General features: G+C 41.0%; 1 long non-coding RNA gene across 1 annotated transcript; it reads right to left on the bottom strand.

Moving 5' to 3' along the window:
* Nucleotides 1-6,160: 6,160 nt before the first annotated feature.
* On the bottom strand, nucleotides 6,161-7,680 carry LOC145087075 (uncharacterized). Its single transcript, XR_013700728.1, has 2 exons — nucleotides 7,468-7,680; nucleotides 6,161-7,235 (listed from the first exon to the last, which is right to left on the bottom strand). It is a non-coding gene; the product is annotated as an uncharacterized LOC145087075 (long non-coding RNA).
* Nucleotides 7,681-8,003: the final 323 nt, after the last annotated feature.

Here is an 8,003-nt window from a genome sequence, read left to right as displayed (position 1 = left end):
TTGACATGATTTGACATCAGTTGTGATATGAGACATATTTATGACATTTTGAGACACACGATTTATGGTTTTATTGTATGATATTTTGATATTATGGTTTTAGTAATGTTTTCAAACGGAATTTTTGGCTTGTATTTTTTGGTTGTTTCAAGTTGGTATCAAAGCATTGGTTTGAGGGATTCGGACACACTTCCGGGTGTGTCTGGACTCAAACTAAGGAAATGGTATAAGGTTTTCAAAAGGAAAAACATTTAAAAAAAATAAGAAAGAAAATTAAAAAGAGAAAAGAGTTTGAAAAGAGAAAAAGGGTGTGGTGCATGCGATCGGCCGAGCTCAAGTAAGTACTCCCAAATTACCCATACAAGTTCATGTCATGTTATGATTATCAGTTTTATTGCAACAACATGCTAGATTAGGATTAAGGATCTAGGGAGGATGCCTTATGTGTCTGTTATATGTGTTCAACTTTATGAGAACTGCATGCTAAATAAGATTAGCCAGTATGATAGCCAGAGTAGTATATGCTTGATGCCCGAATGCTGTGATTTTAGGAGTTCTAGTTATCCTTTACTATCTAGTAAGTGAATATGTTACGTTACATATTACGAGGATTAAATAATTTCAGAAGGTTAGGTCTAGCTCTATTGCGCAGCTCTTGTCTGAGTCCAACCGTTGTAGGGTAGGATCTCTCATTCGAAGAATTATTTAGTCTTAGTAATATGTAATAGTATTCACGAGCAAGTTAGGGGAAGATAGCAGGGACTTCTTATGCAACTGATTGTGGAGAGTGGGTTGGTGATTACCTTAGGGCAAGCGTAGGATGAGATTAGCATGAGATCAGCAGTAGTAATAGAAGGGACTTGGTGGAGTCGAGGCAGTTCTTGAGGAAAGTACGGATAGATGTGGAAGGTAGTAGGGGCCCATACTACTGAAAGCAGAGGATCTGTACTTAAATCAAGGAAGGCTGAGACAAGACCAGGAAACTTGTAGTAGATGAAATCCCTCCAGTTATATCAGTGTTTCTGAGATTGTCATATTGTGTTTTCAGAATGGTGGTTTTATGCCCTAGGCCAGCAGCCGACAGTTCAAGTGCCGGAGAGGGAACAGGTTCAGGCTCGGGGGCCGAGCATTTGGATGAGCAGACTAGGGAGTTCATCTCCTCAGAGATCACACGTAGCATACTCGAGCAGACTCATGAGATCTTCGGTTCGATCAAGGAGGGTATTTTGGAGCTTTTGGATGAGAGGATGAGTATGTACCGAGCTGAGGTAGCGGCCATGATGGGGTCGCGTATGCTCACATTCAGGGAGTTCAGGGCTTATGGAGCTCCAGATTATCAAGGGGCTTGAGACCCCATTGCGAGTACCAGATGGTTGGCTGATGTGGCCAACACTTTTCGCTCTAACAGATGTCCCGAGGGGGACAAGGTCCGAATTGCATCCTGTCTTCTGAAGGGCAGGGCACGTGATTGGTGGGAGGAGGTCGGACGTGTCATCGGGGATGACGTGACTCTTGATGCTATGACCTGGACGGATTTCACGACCAGGTTCAGAGCCAAGTTTGCACCTGTTATTAAGGTGCAGCAGCTTGCCAGGGAGTTCCAGGATCTCCAGCAGACGACAGAGATGGTGGCAGAGATTACCATCAAGTTCAGGGAGAGGGCTCGTGAGAGGGAGATCGATTTAGAGATTTAAAGGAAGAGGAAGCCAGAGGTGGTATATGGCACAGGGAGTTCGGGCAAAAAGCCTAAGGTATCTGATCACAGGCCTAGGGGACAACAGAGCCACAGTCGGTATGGCAAGTGTAGGAGGTTGCATGATGGAGTGTGCAAGGCAGGGAGTTCTGGATGCTTCAAGTGTGGTCGAACTGGGCACATGAGCAAGGATTGTACAGCTACTACTACTGTGACTCCCACCTCAGCATCTGATCTGATTTGCTTCCATTGCAATCAGAGGGGACACAAGAAGTCCTAGTGTCCGAGTTTAGCATTAGCAGGACCGGTGGTAGCACCTGCTTCTGCTACCCTGAGGATTACAGACGGCCGAAAGGGTCGGCCCGAGACACCAGTGGCAAAGAGAAGAGCATTCCAGTTGACAGCCGGGGAGGCTCGGACGACTCCTAATGTGGTTACGGGTATGTATCTTATCCATCATCTTTTTATTATTATCATCTATTGCTTATTGTTATGTGTTTGTCTATAGGATCGTTCCTAGTGAACGACATCTCAACTCTAGTATTGTTTGATTCGGGGGCTACCCGATCATTTGTGTCGCTCGCGCTTAGCAAGCGATTTAGCAGGGCTCCGGAGGAGCTGGATTGCCCACTTCATGTGGAGATAGCTGATGACAGGACCGTCAGGGTTGCGAGAGTTCATAGAGGATGTACACTACAGTTAATTGATGAGCAGTTTTTAGTAGACCTGGTTCCTATTCCCCTGCGAGGGAACAAGGTTATAGTAGGTATGGATTGGTTGAGCCCCAACGGGGCAGTGATCGATTGTGAGCTACAACTAGTGAGGGTTTGCACTCCTAGTGGGGAGAGTTAGTGATTCAGGGGGAAAGGCCACAACACGGACCGATTCTTTGTTCAGCAGCGAGAGCGAGGCGCTACTTCCAGCAGGGTTGCGCAGGGTACATCTCCTATGTCATGGATGCCCGGGAGAAGGGTAAGGCGACATTTGACGATGTACCGGTGGTAAGAGAGTACCCAAATGTATTTCCAGAGGATTTGCCTGGAATACCTCCTGAGAGACAAGTTGAGTTCAGGATTGACCTGGTCCTTGGTGCGGATCCGATAGCCAAGGCACCATATCGGTTGGCTCTTCCAGAGATGCAGGAGTTGTCTACGCAGCTGCAGGAGCTGCTAGACAAGGGTTTTATCAGGCCGAGCAGTTCACCATGGGGAGCCCCGATCATGTTTGTGAAGAAGAAGGATGGGTCGCACTGTATGTGTATATATTATCGAGAGTTAAACAAGGTAACGGTGAAGAACCGTTACCCACTACCGAGGATAGATGATTTGTTCGACCAGCTTCAGGGAGCATCTTGGTTTTCCAAGATTGATCTACGGTCCGGATATCACAGATGTGGGTCAGGGATGAGGATGTGCAGAAGACCGCTTTTAGGACTCGCTATGGCCATTATGAGTTCGTGGTGATGTCGTTTGGGCTCATCAACGCTCCAGTCGCGTTCATGGATCTCATGAACCGCGTATACATGCCGATGCTGGATCGGTCTATGATAGTGTTCATCGACGACATCTTGGTTTATTCCAAGACTCAGGATCAGCACGGGGAGCACCTGAGAGAGGTGCTAGAGACACTGAGGAGGGAGAAACTTTTCGCGAAGTTCTCCAAGTGTGAGTTCTGGTTGCTCGAGGTGCAATTCCTTGGACACCTCGTCAACCAGAAGGGTATACTTGTAGATCCAGCCAAGATAGAGGTCGTGATGTAGTGGGAGGTCCCGAGGTCTCCATCTGAGATTTGGAGCTTCCTAGGTCTGATAGGGTATTACAAGAGATTCATTCAGGATTTTTCCAAGATAGCAGTACCGCTCACTCGATTGACTAGGAATTCAGTGGCATTTCACTAGGGTCCTGAGCAGCAGTCAGCATTTGAGGCGCTCAAGCAGCGACTGTGCAAGGCACCGATTCTTACCCTGCCAGAGGGAGTGGATGACCCTAGTGGCCGTCAGGATTGAAGTTGTGTAAGTTGGGAGTTCAGGAAACTCCCAACAGTTGTTCGACGTCTTCTTTATAGCAGGCTTGTGGATGGATCCAGGTTGAGGGTTGTGTTAGAGCCTCGCTGCATGTTATTGTATGATTAAGTTGGTTTGGGTGTGGTAAGACCATGGGTGGTAACCATGGTTGGTTAGGAGTGTTGTAAGACTACGATGGGATCGTATCATTCACCAGTTTGAGGTAGACTATTGTTAGGGTGGTCATGAGTATACAAGGGGATCAATTCGTGCATTGGGCTCGACGGTCATGATTTCCGGTGAGCATTTCTTTGTTTTAGGTTGAGAACTATTGGGGCTCGAGGCGGAGTCGGGCCTGTGTAGCTCTAGATGGGTGGGACCTATAGGCGAGGTCTGCTCCGTGGTATAGTTTGGGTAGGACCCGTGGGCGAGGCCCGTGTGAATTTGCCAATGCAGGTGGGACCTGGTAGAGACCGTTGGGTTGAGGTATTGGATTTTGGTTTGCAGGATTGAATATGTGGTCAGTGAGTGGTGTAGAGGGATGCTTAAGCTAGGATAGCCTTGTCATTTGGACTCTTGGGAAACTGGAGGCAGGACCAGGTGCGAGATTGGTAGTCTCAACGATGGTTTGGGAATCTCTATATCCCAGTTTAGGGAAGGGCTTCCGTGAATCAAAACGTTTCGGGTGAAATGCAAGTGTAGATCCTTGGATCTCGGGTTATGATTTGGGTACCGAGATGGTTCTTGGTGGGAACTCACGTTGGGAATCGTGGGTGTTTATGTGCAAGGTCTTCATTTCATTAGGATGTGAATTAAGGAATATATATGCCAAGGGTATCAGTTGAAGGGTTCATGGTTAAAGGGATGGTTTCAGTGTTGATGATAGATCAGGCTCTTACGATTGTGATTTGGATTGGTTCTATCTATGTGGGGGTCAGGAAAGTATGGGGTTTCAGAATTTCATCAATGGTATGTCAGTTCGGCGGCTAAAGGAAGCAATGTCTTGTTCAACACTATAAGGTTCATCTCCCTGTCTGTCTCGCGTTGTTCATTATGTTCGAGGAATTGTTATCATCATGATGAGTCTTTTCTTGAAGGATTATCTAATCCCTTTGGTCAAAGTGGAATGGAATTAGTAATGTTCGGTATGGTCGGTCTGTCAGGGAGTCAGACCAATTCTAGACTTCAGATTTCAGGTTAAGTAGAAGTGGCTATTTCTGCATGGGATTGTTCTAGGCTGAGAAAGGAATCGTTCATCTTTGGGTTGGGAGAGCCCTGTTAGGGTTGGTTTCAGTTGCCTTTGGGAAGGTTGTGGTATGCTCGGGATTGTGGTCGTGTTGCTCAGGATGTTTGGCGTGCCTGGGATGGTAAGGAATGATTTCGAGGACGAAATCTAATTTAAGTGGAAGGGGGAGGGGGAGTTGTAATGCCCTGTCCCGAATCGTTTCCTATTTCGGGGTGGTGACCAAAGATCGGGTATTATCAAGCTTAGGACCTTGAGGAAATGAGATTTTGACCCATTTGGATGTGGGTGATGTAATTTAGATGATCTGGGTGTTCGGTTTGTGTTTTGCAACCAAGGGGTATTTTGGTAAAGTGTTAACTCGGGCTTTTATGAAAATTGGATTTTTGTTTGGGAAACTTTTAGGCAATTATGATTTGATAAAAGCGTAGAGCTTCTCATTACATAATTTATCGAAAGACGTGCTGAACCATTCACTTAGATTGTATTGAAAAAATGAACAATATTTTGAACAAGATTTATCTTCCCTTATATACCTCATTATACTCATTCTTTTTAATAAACCATCAATCAAAGTATAATATATGTAAAATGTTTAAAATAAATAAAATTAGAGTTTCTGAGACCAAGAAGCATAGATATATAGTTAAATTACATTAACAAGGATCGGATGGGTTAAGTTAATAATATAAGAGCTAAGTTAAGCAAATATTGAAAGAAATTAGAATAAAAATAAAAGATAATTTGTGAAAATAGAAAGAACGTTAGAAGAATAATGCTGTAACTTTGAGTAGTGGTTTTAACTATTCATTTAAACTATATATATATATATATATATATATATATATATATATATATATATATATATATATATATATCAAAATTTAATTGATTGTAAAAATTAAAAAAATAATTAAATATAAAAAATAGTTTGATGAAAGCTCAATTAATTTACAAGGATGTGCAACTATCAATTACCGACCACCCTAGATCCACATGTCATTGTTACTATTATTTCCTTTTTTTTTAATTTTTTTATGAAACTTAATACGAATATCAACGTATACGTTTAGACTAATTGGAAATACAACAAAACAAGTTAAACATTTTGGACAAAACGATAAATGATTTCAGTAACACATGCGGAATAAACTACTAAAAATTTGCAAACGAAACTGACACGATATTTAACGTGGTTCGGTCTTATTTGACCTACATCCACGGGCGAACGAGAGAGGAGATTTTATTTAGCACTAAAGAAAATTACAATAATATAAGGCTAAAACTACACTTGTAATCTGATCACTCACTATAAGGCACCACTTGTATTTTTGACTACCGAAAATAAGACTCAACAAAAATACAACATCACTATTTCTTTTTTGTGTATCTATGCTCGTTGTGTTGTGCTCTGTAATGTTTCTACTTACAACACACATATTTATATATATGCAGGCCGGTCCCAGAGGGTGAACGATAGGAGCGACCGTCCAAGGTCCATCTTTTAAAAGGACCCAAATTTTTTATGGAAATTGTTATATTTAGAAGATAGTACAAATAATTTTCTTTTAATTATTGATTTATTATAAAAAAACTTGATGACATTTGTGTTTTTTAAAGGCTTATTTTTTTCTTTCGCCCTAAGCCCACAATATGTTTGGAACGGCCAGTAACAATAATTCACTCTAATGTGAAAGTGAATACCCACCATTTGAACTTTGTAAATTGTGTGCAGAAGAAAGAAAATTTCCTCTTCGAAAATATGCACAGTTGAAATAATTTAACATGCATTTCGTGTTGCTTGTTGAGGCGGAAACAAAATTTACTTCTGCACATGGAGTTGGTAACAGTGACGATTCTTCCAATAATTCAATTCATTGCTAAGTTACATTTATGGTCCTTAAACTCTTAGGAACTTGTCAATTTGTTCATGACTCCATAAATCTTAACAAGACTTTGGATCCAAATAATGTAGTAAGATTAATCGAATATGACTGATCAGGGGCACAAATTCAAATTATTGTTCATGGGATGGAGTCACTTGCAACTAGTCCACTAAGATTGCAATCAGTATCGACCTGAGTTGTGGTAAGCTCAAACGTATCATATCATCCATACAACCAAACTTCATAGTTAGTATTTACAATCTTCCATAAAATCACACTCTTATGAAAAAGAAGAAAGACCCTTTCATAGTTATATATGACGTACGTATATTCTGTTTACCCACTAATCTTACCTCTCTTGTTTAACATTTCTTGATCTTTTGATCACCACAAATCATGGTCCTCCAAGATCTAAGATTGTCAAAAAGAGAGATTAAGATAAATAGTTAAAACCGAAGGCAAACAGACATACGAAATGGGCCTATGAAGGGTGTTTATACTTTATGTATACAAAGAGTGCAATTTCGAAAAAGATGGTTGAAAACATGATGTTTGATTCTTGTATGATAAACAGATATAAAGACAAATCAAGAGGATTAATGGGTTAGAAAGCAGATGATGTGGATGATAATTGTGAGCATACCATAGCTTCACTCGAGGCTAATTAGGCCATCTATGTACTCGTTGCAAGTTACCCTATCCCAAAAACAACAACTCGTGCTTCCATTCCCATTCCTCATATTTAGATAACGACTAGAAATAGAAGCATGCACTCTCGACATGTATGATGGCTTTGTGTTTAGGGGAATATATATAGAGGAAAAAGAATGATGAGAAAAATAGAGGTGAGGAGAAAGGAGTAAAAGAGACTTTAAATAGATGGGATGTTGATATTTAATCTTTTATATTAAGGAAATTATTATGAAATTTTAATGTTAAGTTATAAATTATATAATTTAAATTCATAAAAATGTTAATTTTCAAACTTGTTGATTCGTCACTAATTTAATGTTAATGTACGTATTTTTAAAATAATTGATTCGACTATTTCAGCGACCATATATCAATCACTAGTCTTCGCGATGAAAGTTCAGTGATTGATGAACGAAATTTCATTTAAACCATGTCAAACTCAAAGTAATATGTTATTTATTGACACTCCACATCGATAAATGATGT

This window comes from Lactuca serriola, chromosome 2, assembly GCF_051521515.1.
Source record: "Lactuca serriola cultivar US96UC23 chromosome 2, Lser_US96UC23_V15, whole genome shotgun sequence".
Classification (NCBI taxonomy): Eukaryota; Viridiplantae; Streptophyta; class Magnoliopsida; order Asterales; family Asteraceae; genus Lactuca; species Lactuca serriola.
This window is presented reverse-complemented; position numbering and strand designations above follow the sequence as displayed.